Source organism: Phyllostomus hastatus, unplaced genomic scaffold (genome assembly GCF_019186645.2).
Source record: "Phyllostomus hastatus isolate PE091 unplaced genomic scaffold, TTU_PhHast_1.1 phas_scaffold_93, whole genome shotgun sequence".
Classification (NCBI taxonomy): Eukaryota; Metazoa; Chordata; class Mammalia; order Chiroptera; family Phyllostomidae; genus Phyllostomus; species Phyllostomus hastatus.
Genome location: NW_025334042.1, coordinates 5780806 through 5806760, shown reverse-complemented (window position 1 = coordinate 5806760; position 25955 = coordinate 5780806). Strand labels below are relative to the sequence as shown.

The window sequence follows — 25955 nt, the reverse complement described above, 5'->3', positions numbered from 1 at the left end:
TAAAGGAAGAAATGAAGGCTACACTAAGTGAAATAAAGATAAATCCACATACAACCAACAGTGAAGGAAAGGTGGGGTTCAAATCAATTATTTGGAACATAAGGAAGAAATGAACAACCAGAACAGAATGAAGAAATAATTTAAAAAAATGAGAGAATAAGGAGACTGTGGGACATCTCCAAATGTGGCAACTTCTGAATCATAGGGATGCCAGGAGAAGAGGAAGGGCAAGAAATTGGAAATCTATTTGAAAAAATAGTGAAAGAAATTTTCCCTAATTTGGTGAAGGAAATAGACATAGAAGTCCAGGAAGCACAGAGAGACCAAAACAAGATGAACCCAAAGAGGACCACACCAAGACACATCATAATTAAAATGCCAAAGGTTAAAGATAAAGAGAGAAACTTAAAAGCAGCAAGGGAAAAGCAGAGTTACCTACAAAGGAGTGCCCATAAGACTGTTAGTTGATTTCTCAAAAGAAACTTTGCAGGCAAGAAGGAACTAGCAAGAAGTATTCAAAGTGGTGAAAAGCAAGGACCTACAATCTCGATTACTCTGTCCAGCAAAGCTGTCATTTAGAATCGAAGGGCAGATTTGTAAAGCTAAAGGAGTTTATCATCACCAAGCCTTTATTATATGAAATGTTAAAGGGACTTATTTAAGAAAAAGATCCAAAGTATGAACAGTAAAATGGCAAACTCACAACTATCAACAACTGAATCTAAAAAACAAAAACAAACTAAGCAAACAACTAGAACAGAAACAGAATGATATATATGGAGATCATTTGGAGGATTATCAGCGGGGAGGCTGAATCAGGAAAATGGGGGAAATGGTGCAGGGATTAAGAAACATTAATTGGTAGGTACAAAATAGACAGGGGGATGTTAAGAATAGTATAGGAAGTGGGGAAGCCAAAGAACTTAAGTGCATGACCCATGGACATAAATTAGGGTAGGGGGGAATTGCTGGAGAGAAGTGGGGTACCAGGTAGATGCGGGGAAAAGGGGAAATATTGGGACAACTGTAATAGCATGATCAATAAAATATACCCCAAAAGAACAAGAGCATGACTAGTATCAAAGACTGCTAAGTTAAGGTAGTTTCCTAGAGGTGCTTTTGGAAGCTGAACACGGCAAGTTGAAATGTTAGGCGGAGGAGGTCACTCAACTAAGAAAGTGACAGCTGGGATTGAGACTTTGCTCTTCCACACCAGGTGCATTGCTTTTTGTACTCTGCCAGTTTACCGGGCTGAAGGTTGTCTTTGGCTCTTTTGTGCCTCCATTCAAAACTCCCTGCTCCTATCAACCACACATAGACACATATAAAAATATTGGAAGGAACTTAGTTACTTCCTTCTGTATACTATGTAACTGGGATCAGTTAATTCAGTATTGGTTCTTTGTGGAAGAGGGAGGGAACTCTTGGCTGCTGTTCAGGGGGGCAGTTTCAGCTGCTGGTGTAATGGAAGAGAACATGAGACTCTCTTATGCCTTTGGGTGTGGGAAAACAGAAGGAAGTGAGAGAGAGTATCATTGTCCCTAGATGCTGGACCAGTGAGTGTTTTCTAGTTTATTGTGAGTGTTAATCTAGTTTGGCATAGACTAATAAACATAGATACCCATCTATCGATGTGGAAAAACTAATAAGATCGTATTAATTTAGAGAAGGGAAAAATTTAGGTATTAAAAGTAATTTACTTGTAATTCCTGAGAAAGTTTGTAAGTTTTTAACTAATAGGGCATAATTACTAGTGCAATTCATGAATGTGATTATTTTATGTGTTTCACTTAAATATATTAAGTATGTATTTTTCTTTGCATTTCAGTCCCTATCTATGCAGTTATTATCATTCAACCAAAGTAATTTAGATAATACACTAAAAAGTTTTATATATGAATTCCTATAACTATGACTAGCTTTGAAATTTGCCTGAGCATCATCCTCTCTCCTTCTGACCATTAGAATGGCCTGTTGGCTAGATGACACACTGGAATAGTGGCATCTCAATTTACTGGAAAGACCACATAGTCTGGTCATAAAAGTTTTGTGGTTTAAATAAATGAGATCCATTTGGCTCTTATGTATTGCAGCATGCTTTAAATGGACATTTTAAAACTAGCTGTAGCATCATAGTGTTTTGTTTTTTATGGGAGATTGAGGTTGATGATGAAGTAAGTCCAGGGCAAAATACTTAATGAGTAAAGTAGTGTGTAAAATAATGGATAGATTATAGGACTGGGAATCAGGAAATCTTAGCTGTCCTTAACGTAGTTTTGTTGGTAAACAAACCTTTTTTTGTCACCCTTTTATTGTGGAAATGGGATTGTAAAGCTTTTACTTTTATTCCCCTTTAGATAATGGAATGAGGCTAATTAAAATAATGTGAACACTTATTGATACAAAAGATATATGGTTGTTCACATTTTTTCCTTTGTTTTTCACTTTTTGAAGTTTAGGGGAACTCTGTTTACTACTTCATTTATTTTTTCTTTTCTGGGTCACTTCTCATTCAGATTATCTTTCTTTTTTTGATTTTACATGGAATTGCCCCCGAATTTCATTATGAAAAAATTTTAAGTATACAGCAAAATCTAGAGGGAGAGAATGTCATTGATCTTTCTCTCTTATTTCTTCAAATGCTTTTCTAATTCTTTGAGGCGCACCCAGAGCAATACTACTTCCTCTTTTAGTCCACTAATAACTTCCTCTGATCTAAATTTATAATTATCCTTTATATTGTATAGTTTAGTACTCAGTCATTTCATGGTTTTATATTGTTCATGGTTCTTTCTTCATGCCTTACCTTGTCATCCCTACCACTACACACTTTCTACCCCTTCTGCTTGCACTTCTAAATTCCAGACTCCCTGAGTGCAGGACTTGTCTGCTCCTTTGCATTTCTTTCTCATGGTCCCTGGCATATGGGTACTTAGTGTTAAATACTCAAGGTTTTCTTTGGTAGCTTTATTTCTGACTCTGTTTCTCATTTCATCATGTGGATGTTCAGTGTAAAATAACATATAATTTTAATACTCTTAAGCCTTTTAAGAGTTGTTTAATTTGTAAATTTGTTACATAGTTGACACATGAAATTGAATAACTTGTTTTGTAAATCAGCACAGTGCATTGATTGGTACTGCTGAAAAACCTAAGCCTCATAGTTTTGTTTTTTGTTTTTATTTGAGAGAAAGAGAGAGAGAGAAACACTGAGGAGTTGTTCTCATTATGCATTCACTGGTGGATTCTTGTATGTGCCCTGACCAAGGAGTGAACCCGCAACCTTGGCATACGAGGATGATGCGCTAACCAACTGAGCTACCCCACCAGGGCCTAAGTCTTATAGTCTCATATGAAAAGAACATTAATTTTTTAAAAATTTCAATAGATTCTGATGTAGTTGCTCATGTTTTTTTAATTTTGTACTTTGAAGTTAGTTTGTTTGTTTTTTTCCTGGAATGAGGTTCTTGGTTTTGACTGTAGAAGAAATATGTTAGATTATATTTAGTTGGTGAATTTTGCCCACAAGAATGTGACTTTTAAAAAGTTGCAGGCTGCTATAGTTCTCGCAGATAAGATTGTTTCCTGTTTTCTTTTTTGTATTTTGTATTTTCCCAAAAAGTAGCCTTTCAGTTTGTCCATTTGCATAGTTTGACATTTAAACTGTAGTAAGTTCAACTGTACCATCACTAGTGCTTACAGATGCAAGTCATTCAAAATGTCAAAATTTGGATTTGATCCAAGAGTTACAAATAATATAAGCTTTTATGTAAATACATCCAAACACATGTTCTTAGGAGGAAAGGAATAAATAAAATACTGTGTTTATGGAGTGGCTTTTAAATAGTTAGACTTTAGAATTGCTACATGCTCAAAGTATTTCTCCTTTGAATTGCATACTGTATCAGTTCATGAATTGTATTATAAGAAAAGTAGTTAGGCCGTGGCTGGGTGGTTCAGTTGGTTGAAGTGTCATCCTGTACTTCAGAAGATTGTGGGTTCAGTTCCTGGTCAGGGCATATACCTAGGTTGCAGGTTCAGTTGGTTGGGGCGCAGGCAGTTTGTTGATGTTTCTCACCTCTCTCCCCCGCCCCAACTTCCTGTCTTCCTCTTTCCCTCCCCCACAAAAATCAGTAAAAAAAAACTTATCCTTGGGTGAGGATTGGAAAAAAATAGTACTATTGACCTCAAGACTACTGAAACTTCTAGTTGACAGAAATCAATATAGCAGTTTGGAAAAAATGATGTATACTCAATTTAGACAATTTTAGATCTTTTTTAAAAAAGATTTTATTTATTTTTAGAGGGGGGAATGGAGGGGAGAGAGAGAGGGAGAGAAATGTCGATGTGAGAGAGAAATACTGATTGGTTGCCTCTTGCATGTCCCCAGCTGGGGACCTAGCCCGCAACCCAGGCATGTGCCCTGGCTGGGAACTGAACCAACGATCTTTTGGTATGCAGGATGATGCCCAACCCACTTAGCCACACCAATCAGGGCTAGTTTTAGAGCTTTCTAACATCATGACAAAATCTGCTTTACCTCTTTAAATTTGTGTTTATTTTAAAAATAAAATATTTGGCCTTGGCTGGTATGGCTGAGTCAGCTGGAGTGTTGTTCTATACACCGAAAGGCTGCAGGTTCGATTCCTGGTCAGGGCACATCCCTGGGTTGTGGGTTCCATTCCTCAGTGGGGAGCCTACAGAGGCAACCAGTCAATGTTTCTCACATTGATGTTTCTCTGTTCTCTCACTCTCTCCCTGTTTCCTCTCTCTAAAAGCAATGGAAAAATGTCCTTGGGTGAGGATTAAAAAATAAAAAGGAAAAAAAATGTTTGCATATATGTAGTATTAAAGTCAGATGATATTTCAAGGCTTATAAAAACAGCAGTTACCCATCTTTTCTCTTCCTACCTCTAATTTCCAATCTTTAGAGGCATTCAGCTTCAATTTTTTTTAGCTCTTTGTTCTGATATGTGCCTTTATTTTTCTCAGTTCTGCTATTTGTTGGCTTTTCATTTTAGACAGAAGCTACTGACTTCTAAGAAAAACGAGGATTAGTAACCTTATCTCTGTACCACCTGCAAACATTTACACATGATCCCCTTTCTCTCACCTTTCTTTTATAGGATACCAGATTTGGGGGTAAATTCTTTATTTACTATTAATTATGGCTATACAAATATTTTTTTTATAGCCAAGTCACAAAATTCACTGTGATTGCAATTTTTGTCTAGCTCATTGTTTTCTTAAATAATTATTTGAGTTTAAAATTTTATGTACTTTCTGCTGATGATTAATTAATTTGTACTTCTCTGACGAATCTAAAATGCTTTTCAGTATTATTGGACACAATCAGGTAATTCATTTTTTTCTTTCATGCCTTCTGGATCCTGTTTAGAGTGCAGACTTTCGCATAATTCTTCCTGTTTTTTAGGCATTTTATCTTGTTTTCTTTCATTTGTGATTTGTGTTCCTAAGATCAGGGTCTCTGGTCCACTCTCTTCAGAGGTGCATCTCTAGAATTCCATCAGAGATTAGCATAATATTGGTTATCAGCATAAGGCCACTAAAATAAACTTTCAACCAGTCACGTGGTTTCCAGACCCTGCATTTTTGTCTTCATCATGCTTCTAGTACCCAAATCTCTCCAGGGCGGGTCAACTTGCTGCTGTTGCTTTAAAAAAAAAAAATGTGGCACTATGGTTAAATATACATAAAATTAACCACTGTAATCATTTTAAAGTGTATAATTCAGTGGCATTAAATAGATTCACACTGGTGTATAACCACTACTCACTATCCATCAGTCTCCAGAACTTTCACATTGTCCCAAACTGAAACTCTGTATCTGTTAAACTCCAGCTGCCCATTCCCCCCAGCCCTTGGCCACTATGACGTATTCATCTTTCTGTCACCTTGTTTCTTGATGGGTTCTTCATGTCAGGTTTAGGTTTCACCTTTCTGTGTCTTGTTAGGTTAGTTGTCACTTTTCTTCCTTTCTAGATTCCCAAACATTGTTGACTTCTATCATTTGCTGTTGTGTCTTTTCCCATTCTCTGTATCCTTATGGATTTTATACTTCTAAAACAACTAACTTTTTAAGGTGAGGTATCAGGAAAGAGTCGGAGTTAATTATTGCTTAAATGTGGGGGCCTGCTTTCCCCACGTTTCTTACCATTTTTAAATTTTTTTTAAATTAGGAATTTAGATACAGGTATGCCAAACAAGTAATGGCAGTTATATAGCTATTTTGGCTATAAAATCAGGCTTTCTAGATGGGCACCATTTTTTTTTTCCACTGTTTCCTATTGTATTGGCAAGGGTTTGAATCCTGAAACCTACTGTAACCCTGTAGTCCCTTCCCCTCTCCCACTAGCAACGTAAAATGGTGCCACTGTTTCCAGACACACTCTGTGCTATTATATCAGTTTTCATAGTAGTGAGAACTTGGCCTTTCCATGGGAAGTAATTTGGAGAGATGGACTATTACCTAGAAACTTCTGTAAAAATTTGTTATTCTCAAGGTGCAGTTGAAATATTTCCTTCTCTGTGCAATTTCTCTGAGTGCCCTAGGCAGAGTGAATTGCTCCTTCTGTGCCATGACATCCGTGAACAAATCTGTTTGATTCTGTTGCATTAGCTCTCTCTGTCTACACTGGATACCTACATTATATGGTCTGTCTTGATCTTTCTTTCTTAGACCTAGTGTTTCTAAATAGTTGGAGAACATTCTGATAGTTTTTGGTCCACAATAGGTAATAATTATTTACTAAATGAATAATTATTTACTGATTGAATTTTCTCAGCCCTTCATCACCAATGTCCACTGAAAGCTGTACCAGAAACTGTTAAATGCATTTTGCTTGTTACTGGGAGTCAGTTTTGTGTAGTGAGTTGGGGTGGGGCCAGAATGGGTTAAAACAACTAGCAAGTTTTTAACTTTATGCTTCAGTTTCTTTAGCTGTAAAAGAGATAATAGTAATAGCTACCATGAAATGTGAGAATTAACTTAATATATCTGAAATACAATTTCAATGGCTGTCATGTTTTGTGGTTTACCCTTTTCTTCTTTATGGGAACATTGCCTTCTGTGATAGCATTAGAACCAGATTATACTAGATGATGCTTTTTGATAGAAAAATACTAAGTAAAAGGACAAATGTAGCTATTATTAAAATATTTAACCTCTGGTCAAGATGGTGGCATAGGTAAATATGGCTTGCTTCCTTGCACACCTACATCAAAATTCAACTAAACTGTAGAACAACCATCAGTCATAACTGTCAAAAATTAAGCTGAATGGAAGCCCTACAATTATGGATTTAAACACGAAACCACATCGAGAATGGTAGGAGGGATAGAGATGTGTAACAGGTTGGTCCCACACCCATGTGTGGCAGATAAAAATTGGGAGGAATATCTCAGAAGCAAGGGGTCCCAGCCTCACACAGGGTTCCAGTGCCAGGAAGATAAGTCCCCATAACTTCTGGCTGTGGAAAAACAAGCAGGAATTGAGGCTTTGAAAGACAGAAACTACTGGAATCCCAGGCAGTTCGTCTTAAAAGGCCCACATACTAACTTATACGGATTCACTCTCTCTGAGCTCTAGTGTTGAGGCAGCAGATTGAAAGGTATTGGAGACATATAGGGAGGACATATTGTCCGGCGGCAGGGTGAGAGCTAGGGGCAACTTTTCCCCAGACAGAAATGCTGGCAGAGGCCATTGTTTCTTTTCTAAACCTTTCCCCCACAGAGCAACAGAGCCACAGAGCCGACAGGTGGGCACCATATCTGAGACTCCGTCAACCTGGCTCACACTGTTGATCCCACCCTGGTGGTTTCTTGAGGCCCTGCCCCCACCCAACTTTCAGGCCCACCCAAGCTGTTTCCAGTGACTTTTCCATATGAATGGCATGTCTTGGCCCATGCATCAGATTTTCCTAAATTCTCTCAAACAAGCAACAATTGGCTTCAGTAAGCCCCATACTTCTTGCTAAGTTGCCCCAGGCCCAGCACTAGCAGCAGCTGGTACACAACATGGCCTCTTCTGTGCACCTCCAAGCCCAGCACAAGTGGCAGCCATCTGTAGATTGTTTTGTAGCTTATACTGTGTGACCCCAGACAGAACACAGGAGGTGAATGACCTTGGCTGTGCCAACAACATTCAAGGCTCAACTTCAAGAGGAGGTTATATACAGCCTTCCCGGTGGGTGCACCTTGGGGACCCAGGTTGGGTAATAGGGGAGGCTGTGCCACTGGACCCTATGTATAGGACAGCTACTACATTAGGCCACTCTTATCAAGTTTGAAAGATGTAGCAGCTCTACCTAATACATAGGACCAAATATAGGGAAGCTGCCAAAATGAGGAAACGAAATATGGCCCAAAACAGAACAAAATTCCAGAAAAAGAACTAAACAAAATGGAGACAAGCAATCCACTAGATGTAGAGTTCAAAACACTGGTTATAAAGATGCTCAAGGGACTTAGTGAGGACCTCAACAGCATAAAAAAGATCCAGTTGGAAATGAAGAATATACTAATGGAAATAAAGAACAATTTACAAGGAATCAACAGAAGAGTGGATAAAGCTGAGAATCAAACCAGCAATTCAGAACACAAGGAAGCAAAAAACAAGCAAACAGAAGAACAAGAAGAAAAAAAATCCAAACAAATGAAGATAGGATAAGGAGCCTCTGGGACAACTTCAAGTGTTCCAATATTTGCATCATGTATGTGCTGGAAGGAGGAGAGAGAACAAGAAATTGGAAACTTACTTGAAAAAATAATGACAGAAAACTTTTCTAACTTGGTGAGGATAATAGACATATATAAGTTCAGGAAGCACAGAATCCCAAACACAAACTCAAAGAGGCCCACACCAAGACACATCATAATTAAAATGCCAAATGTTAAAGATAAAGAGAAAAGCTTAAAAGAAGCAAGAGAAAAGCAGTTAGTTACCACAAGGGAGCTCCTACAAGACTGTCAGCTGATTTCTCAGAAGAAACTTTTTAGGCAAGAAGGTACTGGCAAGAAGTATTCAAAGTGATGAAGAGCAAAGACCTACAACCAAGATTACTCTCTCCAGCAAAGCTATCATTTAGAATGGGAGGGCAGATAAAGAGCTTCCCAGACAAGAAAAAGCTAAAGGAGTTTATCACCAGCAAACCAGTATTTTTGAAGTGTGAAAAGGTCTTCTATAAGAAGGAGAATATCAAAACTATGAACAATAAAATGGCAACAGATACATACCTATCAACAACTGAATCTAAAAACCAAAATAAGCAGGACAGAAACAGCATCATAGATACAGAGAATATTTTGATGGTTGTCAGAAAGGAGGGTGGTTGGGGGATGGATGAACAAAGTGAAGGGATTAAAAAGTACAAATTGGTAGTTACAGAATAGTTATGGGGCTGTAAAGTACAGCATATGGAATAGAATAGCCAGAGAACATATATGCATGACCCATGGACATGGACAATGAATGGCAATTGCCTGAGGGAGTGGGGGTTTGGGGGAGGGACAAAGAGTGAAAAATTGGGGCAACTATAACAGCATAAGCAATAAAATATAATTAAAAACTATTTAGCTCTTTGCCCTGACCAATAGGCTCATTTGGTGTGCATCCTTCTGCAAACCAAAGGGTCACTGGTTCGATTCCCTATCGGGGCACATGCTTGGATTGCAGGTCAGGTGCCTGGTCGAGTGTGTAACGAGAGGCAGCCTATGGGTGTTTCCCTTCCTTTCTTTCTTCCTCCCTTGCCCTCTCTCTAAAAATAAAATATTTAAAAAAAATAAATAAAATATTTAGCTCTTTGAATTTTATATATGAACATGTTCTTAAATGAGCTCCATAGGCAATAATAGATTATGGCCTTTAGATAGTAACTTAACACTGGGAGAAATAATGCTTTCATGAGCTCAGGCTGGGAACCAAAGCATTGCAGGTTCGATTCCCAGTCAGTGCACATGCCTGGGTTGCAGGCCACGGCCCCCAGCAACCACACATTGATGTTTCTCTCTCTCTCTCTCTTTCTCCCTCCCTTCCCTCTCTAAAAATAAATAAATAAAATCTTTTTAAAAATCTATAAAAAAATAATGCTTTCAGTTTGTTGTATCCCTACTAAAATGCTATATTCTTTAAATATAAGATATCCAGACTCTTTTGCACATTGGGAAATATACTGAATGGCAGTGTCAAGTATTTATGCTCTTCTGTCCTAAAAAGTTTTATGCAGCCCATTAATGAACTTGGTATTTGGCATGATTGTTGTCTTCTAACTGGGGAGAATTTCATTCTATTTAATTCTGTCTTCAGACCCTATGCTGAGGGAAGAGAAACCTTCATTCAGCAGTCACTGAACACTTGCTCATGTGCCTTGGTGTTGTGAATACAAGGGAGAATAGGCATGGTTGTTTCTTTCAAGGAACCATCATCCCTTCATCATTTTAGTAATATTAAAATCAGATGTTCTGGCAGAATGTATTCACAACTCTTTGACCCAGAATTCCAGGTATAATACTTTATAAAGGGAATAAAAATGTGCACAGAGATTTATATGTACAAGGTGTTCATTAAAATATTAATTATAAAAGCAATAAAAAGAAGTGAATTTTAGTACATTCATTATATTTTCTAGACTTTCTATTAGAAACATGTTATTACTTAAAGAATTAAAATTTTATTTTTATTAAAGATCTGGTAGATTTACAGTGGTGGGTAGAGAAAGGTAGGTCAGTTGTTGAATTCTGTGAAAGGAGTGGTAAAGTGCTTGTGTCCTTGTAAGAGCCCCAGTCGTACCACTTACTCTCTAAAATTCTGTAAACCTCAGTTTTTTTCTACACATAAAATGGGTATAATAAGTAGTTACAAAGTTTGTCATTAGGATTAAATGAAAGAGTATATATAACCTAGAAATATAGAATAAGAAATAGCTCAGTAAATATTTGAGGCTCTTCTGTTACTGTTTTTTTCCTTATACCTAATCCTTCCTTAATATTTTTTCTCTATACCCTTCCTCTAGTCCATCCAATCCAGGAATGGGAGTGTTTTGTTTGTTCTGACAACTCCCATTGCTTTGTAACACTATTCTAGATGTTGCTGTCTTTCAACTTGTTATCTGTGTTGGCCAGTTTTGAAGGTGGGGAAATAGCAGTACTCCAATAGCAGCCTCGGAGTTGTTGTACTTGCTGTAAACCTTCTTTTGCCTCTTTATATACATACTCTCTCGCTGTTCTCTTTTGGGTTTTATGTACTTTTTGTTCTTACACCTTATTTTGATAGGAGTGATTAGGTCCTTTTTTTTTTTTTTTTTTAAGGTTTTGGCTGTTACTGTTGTTGTTTCATAGCATAAATTACTCCTCATAATAAGGTACTAATCCAGAGCTAGCCTTAGGTCCTTTTTAGCCCTGCTTCTTATAGGCTTCTTATAAAATGCAGATGTAGCTAATTTGTAAGGCTGACTTGGCCACGCCTCATTTAAAGATTAGATTTTGTGTGAACTTTTTCTTCTCCCCTGAGTAGAAAGTTCTACCTTTAGTAACCAGTGCAAAGGAACTTTTCCATAAGAGATTATGTCCTTTTAGGGCAGATAGATTATAACCAGAATTTTTTTGTTTTTAAATGGCATGCATTTAAATTGATGTTTTTTTAGGTATAAGTTATATTCTAAGTGCATGCCACAAATAACAACCAATAAATTATAACTGGTGATTAATTTTTTAAAAAATATTTTATTTATTTAATTTTAGAGAGGGAAGGGAGGGAGATAGAGAGAGAGAGAAACATCAATGTGCGGTTGCTGGGGGTTATGGCCTGCAACCCAGGAATGTACCCTGGCTGGGAATCGAACCTGGGACACTTTGGTTCCCAGCCTGCGCTCAATCCACTGAGCTACGCCAGCCAGGGCTAACTGGTGATTAATTAAATAGCCAACATCATATAGGCAAAAATGATTTTACTTTTTAACACATTTTGGGAATTACATAGACATGAACTTATGAATACCTTAAAAAGTTTTACTTTTTTGAAGATTCTATCTACATTGATAAGTGTACAGTATTTATAAATTAACATGTATCAGATTTTTATTCATATTAAAGAGTATTAACAGTTGGATTTTGAAATCACTTGCCTTGAGTTTACAATTTTTTTTGTTATTTTAAATGCAAGAATTAATATCATGGAGTCAATAACTATTTTGGCTTAATTTGAAGAATGAGCTGAAGATGTTTTAATGACATCACCTAACCAGAAATCAGAAGATAGGCTCCTTCCCCATAAACTTTGTATTACATTTACATTGATAAATTTGTAGAAATAAATAAATAAATATTAACGGATTTGAGCTTTGACATACTAGATAGTGGAAAAAAGCAATACTGAACTATAAAATAGTTCCACAGAGAAATCTAGCAGAGGAAGAGGAGTGTGTTTTATGTAACTGAAAAATCAACCTATGATAATGAGGCATGGATTTGCTATGTACTGTTTTAACAGAAAATTGAATAGTTTTGTTATAGGGATTCTTTACTGAGTTATTTGTTAAAACAAAAGAGGAATATTGAAATCTTTTTGTTAATAATAATTTTTTTTTTACCTTAAAATGACCCTCAAGAGGCAGAGGAAATTTGTTGGTTATAGAACCTCAAGTGAAAAGCCCCTGCTGGGAAGAAAGCTGTAGAGGGTAATTATAGGCATGTTGGAATAATTTTTGTTACTTCAGGGGTAGTTACTCCATGGGTATAGGTGTTTTTCTGTGTCATCGCTTCTCTTTTACTGTTCCTTTGAAATAAATTTAAAATTAATTAGACATTTCTCATATTCTAAATTAGGAAAATGATTAAAAATTTATAAAAACAAGTTTTCTAAGACTTCACAGGTTAAATCCACTGGTTGAACGGATGTGAACAAGACTTTTGTGTTTCTTTGGAGAGATTAAAAATAATCTTTTTTTCCCTGTGGCAGTGGGGCAGGTGAAAATAAAGATTACCCCTACCTGATGTGTCAGTCAGAATTTTTGGTGGCAGTAAAAACCAATTCAAAAATATCATGTATTTTAAAAGGATATTAGGTAGAGCTCAATAGTTCATCAAATTGTTGCAAGGGTTAGAGAACCAGATTTACAACTAAGCAGCCAGAAATAGTGCTTCAAACCACATTCCACAATGATTCCCATGAGGAAGCCAGCACCAGCTAGAGACAGACAGACGCCACAGCCTGTCCCAGTGACACTAACTCTGGATGACTCTAAATGTTGTCACCTCTGCCCTGGACTTGACTTGGCTGCTATTATTCCACTAGTAGTGAGAGAGAGTTCCTTCTGGTTTCCACTTTTCACTCACTAGTTGCTCATTTGCCTGGGCTGGGCATGTGTGTTTGGCAGAGCCCATGTATAGGACATGTGGGAAAGTGTTTGACCTTTTGAAATCATAAGATAAGGGGAAGTTCTTAAATTTAAGATGTGGAGAACTATTATCATAAAATGGGGAATTTCCCAAACTTAAGAAGGATAAGTTCAGATGCTAGACAGAATGAAAGTGGTTCACTGCATCTGATGTTTTAGATGTAGTATGTGTTAAGCCTTCACTGTGTGCTGGGTATTATGCTAAGTGTCTTACAAGCATTATGACACATCATCCCTACAACATCAAGACATAAGGTAATAGGCCAAGAGAGAGTAAGTAACCTACCCCAGATCATAGTTAGTGCAGAGCTGGGACTCAAACTCAGAGCAATGATTCCAAAGACTTTGCCCATAACCTTTGCATTAAACTGTATTAATTTTCTCCTGATAAATTTAGCTCAAAATCCTGTAAATAAACCTGTTAGGTTGACTCTACCAAGTTTATTAAAATCTTATGTATGGTATGTATATGTATTTAGGCATTTTAAATGAAGTTGAAAATTTGTGGCTTTAATTTTATCTATTTTTACCTAACTGAATAATTTCTGATTCTTTTTCTCATTTTGTAACTTACTGTAATTCACTTTGCCACACTCTACAGCCTGATAAAATTCTCTCTCTCTCAAAATTAGGGTTTGGAGTCCAGTTATTGAGTGTGAGAGAAACAAGAAAGGTCAACAAGAAAGAGAGGGCCATAAAGTGACCCAGACCGAGGTGGGAAGGTAGAAACATCACACGCATGCGCATGCAAGAGGGAGAGGCAGAGGCAGACAAATATATGTTGAAGGAATGGGAACACATCCTACCAAGTGGTGTTCTTTTTACCCATTGTTATTTGTAATGGTTGAAAAACAATGAGGCTGACCCTCTGCTTTAGGAAAGTTTTAAAAGTTAGAATTAATACTATCTCTAAAGTAAACAGTAAGTTTTAAGCCTCTGTACCAGTTTGTATTTTAAATTGACTTAGGTACTTCTATTTGAAATACAAAAAAAAATTGTGATATATAGGAGTGATAAACAGAAGCTCTTCTTTAACTTGGGACATAATACAACTTGGTTTTTGGGGGAGGAATCATAAAGACAAACTCACATAGTTACTATGATGTCAGCCACATTGGAGTATTTCCTCATAAATTTCTTAATTATTCCTTTAGTACAAGTCTGTCTGCATTGAAGATTTTTCTGTGGTACCAAAGCAGCATTTTATAATAATGTTATTTTATTCACTTCTGCCTTTGGGACTAAATGGGCAGATATAATTTTTGTTTGAGTAAGTAGATCAAATGCCCTTCCACATACTCTTGTAGACTGTCTAAATGTGGGTTGAGAGCTAGAGAAATACTTGACACAGAGTAAATATCTATGAAATTAAAATTGATTTTTTGTCTTTCTAAGTATTACATTTTTAAGACTGAATATACTATGTTTTTTGTCCTTACCTCCCTACCTGATCTTTTCCTAGATCTTAATCCCTGTACTTTTCCCCCTATTCATCCCCTTTCCCCTCCTAGCTGATAACCCTCCAAATGATCTCTCTCTCTCTCTCTCTCTCTCTCTCTCTCTCTGTATGTGTGTGTGTGTGTGTGTGTGTGTGTGTATTTCTGTTTTGCTTGTTTGCTTGGTTTGTTTTTTAGATTCAATTGTTGACAGTTGTGAATTTATTGCCATTTTATTGTTCATATTTTTTTTTTCTTCTTTAAATAAGATCCTGTTACAACTCATATAATACTGGTTTGGTGATGATGAACTCCTTTAGCTTTTACTTGTCTGGTAAAGCTCTTTATCTATCCTTCAATTCTAAATGATAATTTTCCTGGGTAGAGCAATCTTGGTTTTAGGTCTTTGCTTTTCATGACTTCGAATATTTCTTGCCAATCTTTTCTAGCCTGCAAAAGTTTCTTTTGAGAAATCAGCTGACAGTCGTATGGGAACTCCCCTATAGGTAACTCTCTGCCTTTTATCTTGCTGCTTTTAAGATTCTCTCTTTATCTTTAACCTTTGGCATTTTAATTATGTGTCTTGGTGTGGGCTTCTGTGGGTTCATCTTGTTTAGAACTCTCTGTGCTTCCTGGACTTGTATGTCTATTTCCTTCACCAAATTAGGGAAGCTTTCTTTCTTTTTTTTCTTTTTTTTTTTCCCCAAATAAATTTTCAATTTCTTGCTTTTGCTCTTCTCCTTCCCGCACCCCTATAATTTGGATATTGGTACATTTAAAGATGTCCCAGGGGCTCCTTACCCTATTCTCATTTTTTTCCCTTGCTGTTCTGTTTGAATGTTTTTTCTTCCTTATGTTCCAAATTGTTGATTTGATTCTTGGCTTCATCCCCTCCACTGTTGGTTCCCTGTAGATTTTTCTTTATTTCACTTAATGTAACCTTCATTTCTGCCTGGATCTTTTTTGTGCTGTTGAAGTACCCAGTGAGTTCCTGGAGCATCCTAATAACCAGTGTTTTGAACTCTGCATCTGTGCTTATCTGCATTTTGATTAGTTCTTTCTCTGGAGTTTTGTTCTGTTTTTTCATTTGGGCCATATGTCTTTGTCTCCTCATTTTTGCAACCTCCCTGTGATTGTGGGGAGAACTGCTTTGACTCCCTGTCTTAATAGCATGGCCTATTGTATAAAAGCTCACCTGTAAGTTATATAGGTTGGAGCCTTAGGTAATCGCCATGGTGGGGCAACCTGTGTCACTGCTCTGTGGCTCTTTGTGGGGGAGGGCTCAGACAGGGAACAATGCTGCTGCCTGGCCTCTGGGGCTTTGCCCAAGGGGAAGCTGTCTCTTAGCACTCACCCTTCTGCCAGTCACTTAATTTTCTCCCCATATGCCACTTGAGCCCTACCAGCTGTTGCCCTGGTGCTGAATCCCAGAAGGAGTGGGTCTGTGTAAGTCTTAAGTCCATTTTGGGCCCTTTAAGGGGAGGATCCTGTGAGTCCCGCAGTTTTTTCACGCCCCCAACCCCAGCTGGTTTTTACAGCTAGAATTTATAGGGTCTTAACGTCCTCGAGCTCGTACCCTGGGCTGCTTGTTCTGGTCTGGGGCTGGATCCCTGACCCCCGAGGTATCCCTTCTGATTTTTATTTACCGCACTTGGAGATGGGACCACCTGCTTTGCGTCTTTGCACTTCTCTGCATCTCCACCCCTCATATCCATCTGGATGAATGTGACTTCTTTAAAACCTTGATTGTAGGACTTCCATCCACTAGCTTGATTTTATGACAATTCTGGATGATATTTGTTTTGTAGTATAGTTGTAATTTTTTCTATAATTGTGTGAGGAAGAAGGCATGTTTACCTTTGCCTCCATCTTGACTGGAAGTTTTCTGAGAGTTATGCCTTTTTTATGAACTGTTTTAGTGGACCAGCAATCCTCAGATGGTCCAACAGTCCTCTTATTAGGTTACCAAGTTGAAAACAGGGATGTGGGCATATACACATAAAGACAGTTTCTTGTCTTTATGGACATTAGGTAATGATGAATTTAATTATTCATTTACAGTAGAAATGCCATGCTGGGCCAGAGCAGTGATCCATCTAGCCCAGGCTGTACTAAAGAGCTGCATCCAAGGAAACAGGTTAATTTTGGAATTCTGTCATTCCTAAAAGACTCACAGGCCATTTCCTGTTTTCCTTAACTTAAATGCTCAGAATTCATGCGTTCATTTAAACTCTTTAACATTGCAATCCATTTTATGTATTAAGTTACAATACTTACGGATTTGTTGGAATAAATAATTCTGGGAAAAATACCACTTCTAATGTGAACTTCACTTCTTTCCTTGCTTATAAGCTGCTTCACTTTTTCACCTGTAAGACATAAAATGGTTTCACAAGTTTATTTTTTCATCCTTTAAAAATCTGCTGTTATTTCTAATATGGCCCATTTGTGAGGTTTGTTTTTCTCACCCTCCTTCCTAGTATTTCTTTTCCTACATACTAGTTGAATGTAGAATATTAAGTTAGTTCTTTATGTATAATGAAGGAGACACAAGTTATGGAGGGCCACTGAATTCCTTTGAATTATTTGACTACTATAATTAAAAGTTTTGTGGATTTGCCCTGGCTGGTGTGGCTCAGTGGATTGAATGCCATCCTAGTGACCTAAAGTTTGCTGGTTTGGATCCCAGTCAGGTACATGCCTGGGTTGTGGGCCAGGCCCCCGGTTGGGGGTATGCAAGAGGCAACCAATGTGATGTTTCTCTCACACCTTGATGTTCTCTCTTTCTCCCTCCTTTCCTTTCTCACTTAAAAATAAATTTTTTGAAAGTTTTGTGGATGTTAGGTGAAACAATTTTATAGCTGTAGTTCAGAAAAAACAGTTAATAGCCTGTATTGAGTATTTGGGATATAGATTTACTGAAAGTTCTTTCATGAGACACAAATTCTACTTGAAGACATTGGTCATTCCTTGTTTGATACCCCAATATTGATTTCAAAACTATGTATTATTTAGTCTTAGTGGTGGTACACAAGTGTTTAGTTGTTGAGGAAGAAACAACAAAATCCTACAGTTTTATTTTTTTTTTAAATAAGGTTATATTATTTGTAATTGGTGTCCTGGGAAAGCATGTGCTCCTGTCCCCCTACTTCTTTTCATCATTCTTTTTTTTTTTTTTTTTTTTAGTATATTTTATTGATTATGCATAGTACAGTTGCCCCAGTTCTGGCCTCCTGGCCTCCTTCCCCTCTCTGTTGATTCCCTGTAGATTTTTCTTTATTTCACTTAATGTAACCTTCATTACTTGCGTTGTGTTGTTGCTGTACTTGGTGAGTTCTCTGAACATCCTGATCACCAGTGTTTTAAACTCTGTATCTGATAGGTTGGCTGTCTCCATTTTATTTAGTTCTTTTTGTAGGGTTTTGTTCTGTTCTTTCATTTGGGCCAAATTTCTTTGTCTCCTCGATTTGGCAGCCACCCCGTGTTTGTTTCTGTGTATTAGGTAAAGTTGCTTTGACTCCCTTTCTTAGTAGTGTGGTCTAATGCAGAAAAAGCACCTGTAAGTTGTATGGAGCAGAGCCTTAGATAATCACCAGTTTCACTGCTTTGTGGCTGTGTGTTGGGGGAGTGCTCAGAAAGGGGACTATGCCACTGCTGGGCTTCTGGAGGTTTGCCTGACATTTGCAGTTTCCAGAGACTTCACCCTCTCCCTCAATGCAGCTGGTGCTCTTCCAGGTGTTGCCCTGCTGCTGAATCCCAGAGTGGGTGGGTTTGTGTCCATTTTAAGACCATGTAAGCCCTTTAAGCGGAGTTCCCTGAAAATCTGGCAGACCCTTCCACCACCCCAGCCCTCACTGGTTTTTGTAGCCAGAGCTTCCAGGGATTTATCTGCCCTGGCACAGGAACTCTGGGTTGTGTGGTCTGGCCTGGGGTTGGGATCCTTTGCTCCCAAGATATCCCTCCTGATTTTTATCTACCACAGGTGAATGTGGGACCACCTGTGTCTGTTCTGCCCCTCCTACCCATCTGGATGAATGTGGCTTCTTTAGATCCTTGGTTGTCAGATTTCCATACAGTTCGATTTTCTGACAGTTCTGTGGGTTGTTTTTAGATTTAGTTGTAATTCTTTTTGTGGTTGAACGAGGAGGTGAAGCATGTCTACTTATGCCTCCATCTTGACTGGAAGTCTCTATCATTCTTAACCATCAGTACAATTAATTAAGATTTTGAGGGAGATTTTTTTGATAAGGGTTAGTTTATACTGAACATTCCTAGGACATAATCAAGTACAGGTTTCCCTACTATCTGAAAGTATTGTTCCTTTAAAACTTTTGTAGCTGAGCCCTGGCCAGGTAGCTCAGTTGCTTAGAGGATCGTCCCAATACCCCAATGTTGTGGGTTTGATCCCCCAGTCAGGGCACATACAAGAATCAACTAATCAATGCATAAATAAATGGAACAACAAATTGATGTTTCTCTCCTCCTTCTTCCTACTCTCTAAAATCAGTAAAAATAAAATCTTTAGCCCTGGCTGGCGTAGCTCAGTGGATTGAGCGCAGGCTGGGAACCAAAGTGTCCCAGGTTCGATTCCCAGCCAGGGTACATTCCTGGCTTGCAGGCCATAACCCCCAGCAACCGCACATTGATGTTTCTCTCTCTCTCTCTGTTTCTCTCTCTCTCTCTCTCTCTCTCTCTCTCTATTTCTCTCTCTCTCTCTCTCTCTCTCTCTCTCCCTCCCCATCCCTTCCCTCCCTAAAAAAAAATAAATAAAATCTTTAAAAAAAATCTTTGTAAGCTGAAAAGGTGTAAAGCGAAGAAGCAGTTACCATTAATGTATATGAAAAAAATTTTGAGTGTTCCCAGACCCACAAAATACCCTACTGAATCATACCAAATAATGCATGGAACTAAAATAACACTGACATGTAGTAAAAGCAGGAATGATATAAATACACACTATGCTTTGTACACCCATCAGTACTCTCAGTCAGGAGATTTTCCATTTTATCAATTTCTGAATGGACTAAAAGAGACTGCTTTGCTACTAGCAGAACCAGTAGTAACTCCAACAGCTTTCAAGATCCTTTCTGAGTATACGTTGTAGGAATGGTGGATGCAGGCAAGGAGCTTGTTGGTGCCACTCTGTCTGTTTGGGGTATACACTGCCTCTATGGCAGCTCACTGCAGAACAGATGTTGGACGCTATTTTTGCTTTAGTTAACTTTTTATTGTAAAGGTAAAAAACCTCTTCAATTTCTTGCAGTTAGCAAAACACTTACAACAATTACAACAGGTCCTTGAGTGATGTTGTTTCAGTCAGCATCACTTTGTTACAACATTAAAGAGATGCTGTAGAGACTTAACTCTTGTTTATATTAATTAGCCTTTGTTAAAGTTGGTTTTGAAATATGTCATTTTGCCACAGTTCCAAGAACCTGTCCATAGTGTTAAGTGAGGACTTACTATATAATCATGCAGGTCTTTTGTAAAATTGAAGTAGTGTAACATGAACTTTAAAAAAACTGGGGATACTTTTACTTGGAAGGCTAGTATATATATATGTACTTAGGCCTTTGAGAAACTTTAAACAATCAATTTCTTGAGTCTCTCCTCTATAAAACAGTAAGTTGCTTAAATGTCATGTTTTTAGTCATTGGTTATAATTTCTTCCAAGGAATTTTCACTTTCGCCAAATATACGAGGACCTCTTTAGTGTAACAAGGCCACATTTCCTGGGTAGTATGTGTCTTGATAGTTAAGTAATTGCCTTTTTTTTTTTAAATAATAAGGATGCTACTTTTACTGTGTGATAGGCAGTGCATACATATCGTAATAACCAGTAAGCTTACAATTTAGAAAGAAATTATTCCTACAAAATATTTTCTGATAATGACATGTTAAAAATCAGATCCTGTTGAGTGTAAAGAACTGACGCCAATGTGCTATTCTATACTGTCAGGAACTAAAGAATTCCAGAAGGAAAAATTAATAATCATAACTAGTAATTTTGCTGTAAATTTTTTAAAATTTATTTTTAGAAAGAGGGGAAGGGAGAGAGAGAGAGGGCAAGAAACAAAGCTGTGCAAGAGGAACATCGATCTGTTGCCTCTTGCACACCCCCAACTCTTGGCCCACGACCCAGGCACGTGCCAGGACCAGGAATTGAACCAGTGACCTTTCTTTTTGCGGGACGATACCCAACCCACTGAGCCACACCAGTCACAGTAATTTTACTGTAAATTTTAATAAACTCATGGCATACTTTGATATATGTATTTATCTACATCTATTGTAAAGAAAGAAAGAAGTATTTCAAACATCCAGAAAAAGTACAGAAACTATTTTGATGAATAATTATGTTCCTATTCTCTTAAATCTTAACATTTCTTTCCTGACTTCTCAGTGTGTAATGAAATAGCCAACACTTAGAGGTGATTAGGCTAATCATGAATGAATACTAATTAGTAAGTTGTGCTAGCCTAGCTTGCTCCTACTCAGTTCACTTAGACCTAAATGTAGCATATTCTTCTCATTCCTTAATGACACAGTTTTCTTAATAATGTATAAGAGTAAACCTTCCCTCTTTACTTTTTTATCTAAGGCGAACTTTGGAAGAATGGAACAAATTTCTTAAAAGAGCAGCCTGGATTTTATGTTATTCCTATGGAGGAAATGTGATATTGTGATTTATTTTATTCCAGTTTACTACAGATTATAATAATGAAAAAGAAAGACTGAGATTTTGCATCGTGGTGCTGTCTCTTTCCGGTTTGGACATGATATTTAACCAATGTATATGTTTTGTTAATACCTTTCTCATAGGGAAGCTGTGAGAATTGTGAGCTTAATATCAATATCTGGCACACATAGAAGTTGCTCAGTAAAGGTTACTTTAAATTCACTAGCCTTGTTTCAAGTGATAGGATTTGTTAAAGTGTAATTTCCAAGTGAGCAGGGGTGTTTCTGCAAAAAATACTCAAGGAATCCTCCTCATCCCAAACAAAGCAGATTTTAACATTAAATTTCATCATTCAGCTCTTAGAACCCCTGCTGATTGTTTTCATTGTACTCTTGGTCTATTTTTGTACCTAAGGTCTGATAGGCACATAACAAGTGCTTGTGAACCTTAAACTAAATTGTTCACATGAAAGGTATGTGGATAAGTCAGTTTGGGGGCAATTCTAGAGAGCTCTCGACAGAAGTGGTATCTTTGTTTTGATCTTTAGAGACTATTAAATGTGATCACTGAGTCATACTTGCTGTTTTCTCTGTCTCTTGGCTATCTCTCTTAAGACTCTGAAGCTTGCCAGCCATAGAGTGTTTAAAACAGAGTAGGCCTTAACCCAGGGGGAGTTTGTTTATTTAAAGAAAAATAATTAAGTTCAAACATCCCAACCATGTCATAGCTTGTCTAGTCACATTATAGAGTTAGTGAGTTCTTTCTGGGGGGTCATGGTGCCTGAAGGTAACAGATACATTTGAAAGTAAACTTGTCCTGAGATTACTTGGAACTTTATCATGTATTCCCTAACAGAAATCCTTAAAGGAGTGGGAGGAAAGGGAATGCCATTTATTTTGATAGTTGTTTTTTAATAGGACCCATTTAATTCAAATCTTTAACCCTCTCCTTTCTAGTGTTATGATATAGATGATTTAAAAGCAAAACAACAAAAACAAAAACCCTACAATATGGTGGCTCTGTCTTCATTAATTCTTTGAATTTGGGATCGTGGAATTTAGAATCTCTTAAAAAGGACAGTATAGTTCTGTAGGTGTTTAAACACAAAGATATAAAAATTGATGACTTTTTGTGTTTCAAATGATTGTCATCTCCAAAATTTATGATTTGATTTCTCCTATCATATTCTCTCCCAGATAAGAAAATCTGAGGCAGAGGTTTTGGGCTTGCCTAGGATACCAAGGCATATCTGTCTGATAATATAACTTATAAAAACGGGATCCTAAGGGAGGTGGAGGAGGAATAAGCCAGAGAGTTAACTGGTGTGATTGGTAGAGGGAAAAACAAATCTTGAGGCCCTGAGAACATGCCTGATGTGTTTAAGGGTAGGAAAGAAACCAGTGTGGCTAGAATGGAGTGAACAAGAGGGAGAATGGTGGGAAATGAAGTTAGAGAGATGGGGAAGGGAAATACCAGATCATGATCCTATGCCTTTGTAAGGACTTTGCCTTTTAGACCAATGAAGTAGACTCAATTAGAGGATTTGAGCAGAAGAATGATCTGACTTTCTTTTTGAAAAGGACTAATGTGACTTGGTTTTTGAGGTAAGCAAGGGAGGAGGGAGGCTGGGAGATCAGATAATAAACTATTATAGTACTGCGCATGAGAAATAAGGTGGCTTGGACCAGGTGGTAGGTAATATTGTGGATACCATTTGAAACTGGAGCTTTCAGGATGAACATTTAATGGATAGTCATGACTATTTCTGCACATGTCTGGCTGACACATTTTTTAAAAATATTTTATTTATTTATTTTTAGAGAGTGGGAGAAAAAGAGAGAGGCAAACATCAATGTGTAGTTGACTCTTGTGCACCCCCAACTGGGGACCTGGACCATAACCCAGGCATGTCCCTAGGCTGGGAATTGAACCAGGAACCTTTGGTTTGCAGGCCAGCACTCAATCCACTGAGCCACACCAGCCAGGGCTGATTGACACATTTTTAGTGATGTCAAGATTAATCACTGAGTTCAAGTTTTGTCAACTGGTCCATTAAAAGTTTTCCATTAGCCTTTTTACCTAATGGTTTTAACAATCATTGATGACTTTCAAATATCTATTATTTCATTAGGAGTTACAAAATGGTGATTCCTAATCCTATCATTACTTCTACATTTAAGTTAGGAATCCTATAAAAAAGAGCTTTTATTTATTGACTGCTGTATTACCCTGCGGTATTTTTCATAAAGAAAGCCAGGATAAATGCTTGATTATTCCCCTTTATCGATCTTCAGTTGTCAGTGCCCTAGCAACTTCCAAAGATGAATTTTTTATATGTTAATGTTTCAATCAGTGGTAGTCATTATTTCTTTTGTTGATATTTCAGAATGTCAGTGTCATTTAATGTTCACTTGCTCTTAAAATATGTCCTCAAAATAAAAACTATAAAGTATATTCTAAGAAGTCTTCCATTTCAAAGTTCCTTCTACTCTGTTTTCTCTTATCTCTGTAGATAACCCTTTAAAAATGGTCTCAGCTTATCCTTCCCATTGCTTCTTTTTGAAAGAAAAAGGAGCAAGTCTGTATTAGTATTTGTATTCCCCCAACTTTTTACAAAAAGAGTAGTGTTTTGTGGAATACTGATTTAGCTACAGGATTGAAAGTAGGGAACTCCTGGGTTCTGTGAGGGTTATTTCTGAGACTTGTCAGACTGTCACTCCTCATGAAAGACTTTCTCTTATATTCTTAGCTCTCCTCACAACCAGCACCTCAAAGAACACACACATTTATAAAAGAAAAAAACCCTCACTCATGCCATTTGGCAATATTTAGCAAAATTGCATATCTAGCAATTCCCCTTCTAGGAGTCTTTCCCAGAAGTTGCACTAACAAAATTAGGAAGTGACATATATGCCTCTGTTCTGTTCCTTGAAGGTTGGGATTCTGACTTGATTGTCTTTTAACTGGGGGCTTTGTTTATTGGGTTTACTGGAGAACAAAGCAATAAAGATAATGTAGTTGGCATTAGCATCAATGGTGTCTGTGTGGAAGATACGGCATTTTGACACTTTGCCATTCTGAGATACTGTCAGGTTAAATATGTTATCAATTAATGTTAAATCATTCATCAGTTTACTCATTCTTTCAGTAAATATTTATTGAGCACTTAATTCATGGTAGCCATTGTATTAGGTGCTTGAAAAATATCAGTAAATAAATTTGACAGAAATCTCTGGAGCTTACTTTATAAGTGCGAGGAGAAAAATAGACAGACAGACGTAACAAGTAAACTGTTGATCTTTTTCTCAAGTGTGCAGTTGCAGTGCTTATCTTCTACATCTTTCTTTTTTTCTTTTTCCAATCTCTAAATGGCATTTTTAACAGTTGCAAGACCCTGGTGGGTGAAAAGGATTGAGGACTGAGGTAGTTACGGATTTTTATACTCAGTACTTGTAACTTGACTACTGAATTTAGGGCCTGTGGGACAATAGCCTGTGCTCCATCCCAGCTCACCCTCAGTCCTGCTAATCTTCTGTATTGGAAAGTTGCTCAAGAACTCTTTTGATAGTTCCCTGTAGTCACTGAAATTTAGGTAATTGTCATGAAAGATTTCATGTTTTTATTATAATATACTTAATTACTACATCTTTATTTCAGAAATGACCATTAAGAAGTAGAAGCCCAGATGCAAAGTGATGAAACAGCCAATTTGTCATAAAGTAAAATGCAGCTGTGGCTTTTCAACCAGATTAGTAAGTGTGGCCAACATTTTCTTTAACTTTATACTTATTTAATCAACTTTGAAAAACAATAAAAAAGCATAGTGGACATTGTTAAAATGTATATATGTATTTCTTTTTCTTTTTTTTTACTGTTGATTATAGTACAAATTCTAACATATAGCTCCAGAAAATGTATGTTTGTGTGATACTTTTTAAGAACAATTAAGGTAATACTATAAAATCAAAGCTTTAGAAGGAATATATGAAAGAGTCAGTCACTAATACATCTACTCTTATAATTTTTCAATATTTGTTTTCCCTATTAGTCTTTGTTCTATACATTTAAAAGAGAACATAATTTTGATCATTGTGTTACAAAGAATATGCTTCCTGTAAATTTTAAAAAGTTGTTTCAAATAGTCCTCCCTGGCAGAAAATTGTTTGCTTTAGTACAGGGTTCCTTGTTGGAGTGACAAAAATATTTTGGAGTTAGATATTAGAGCAGGTTACACAAATTTCTGAGTATAGCAAAAACTACTGAATATCATGCATTGGAAGGGTGAATTTTACGACATGTAGGTTATGCCTAAAAAGTACACTTCAAAATATCAAATCTTGACTGGAGTAAAACCCAGTCGAGTAACGATGTTTTGGAATAATGTGCCACACATCGTGTACCTATCAAAAATCATTTGATCGTTATGAG

The 25955-nt window shown here is 37.1% G+C and overlaps 1 protein-coding gene across 2 annotated transcripts in view; it reads left to right on the top strand.

Moving 5' to 3' along the window:
- Positions 1 to 25955, top strand: part of FRS2 (fibroblast growth factor receptor substrate 2) — a 102044-nt gene that overhangs the window by 29155 nt on the left and 46934 nt on the right. For both annotated transcript variants that reach the window (XM_045829270.1, XM_045829271.1), the window contains exon 2: positions 25185 to 25279. The gene's annotated coding sequence lies outside the window, so the exon portion shown is untranslated. The remainder of the gene's footprint in view (positions 1 to 25184; positions 25280 to 25955) is intronic.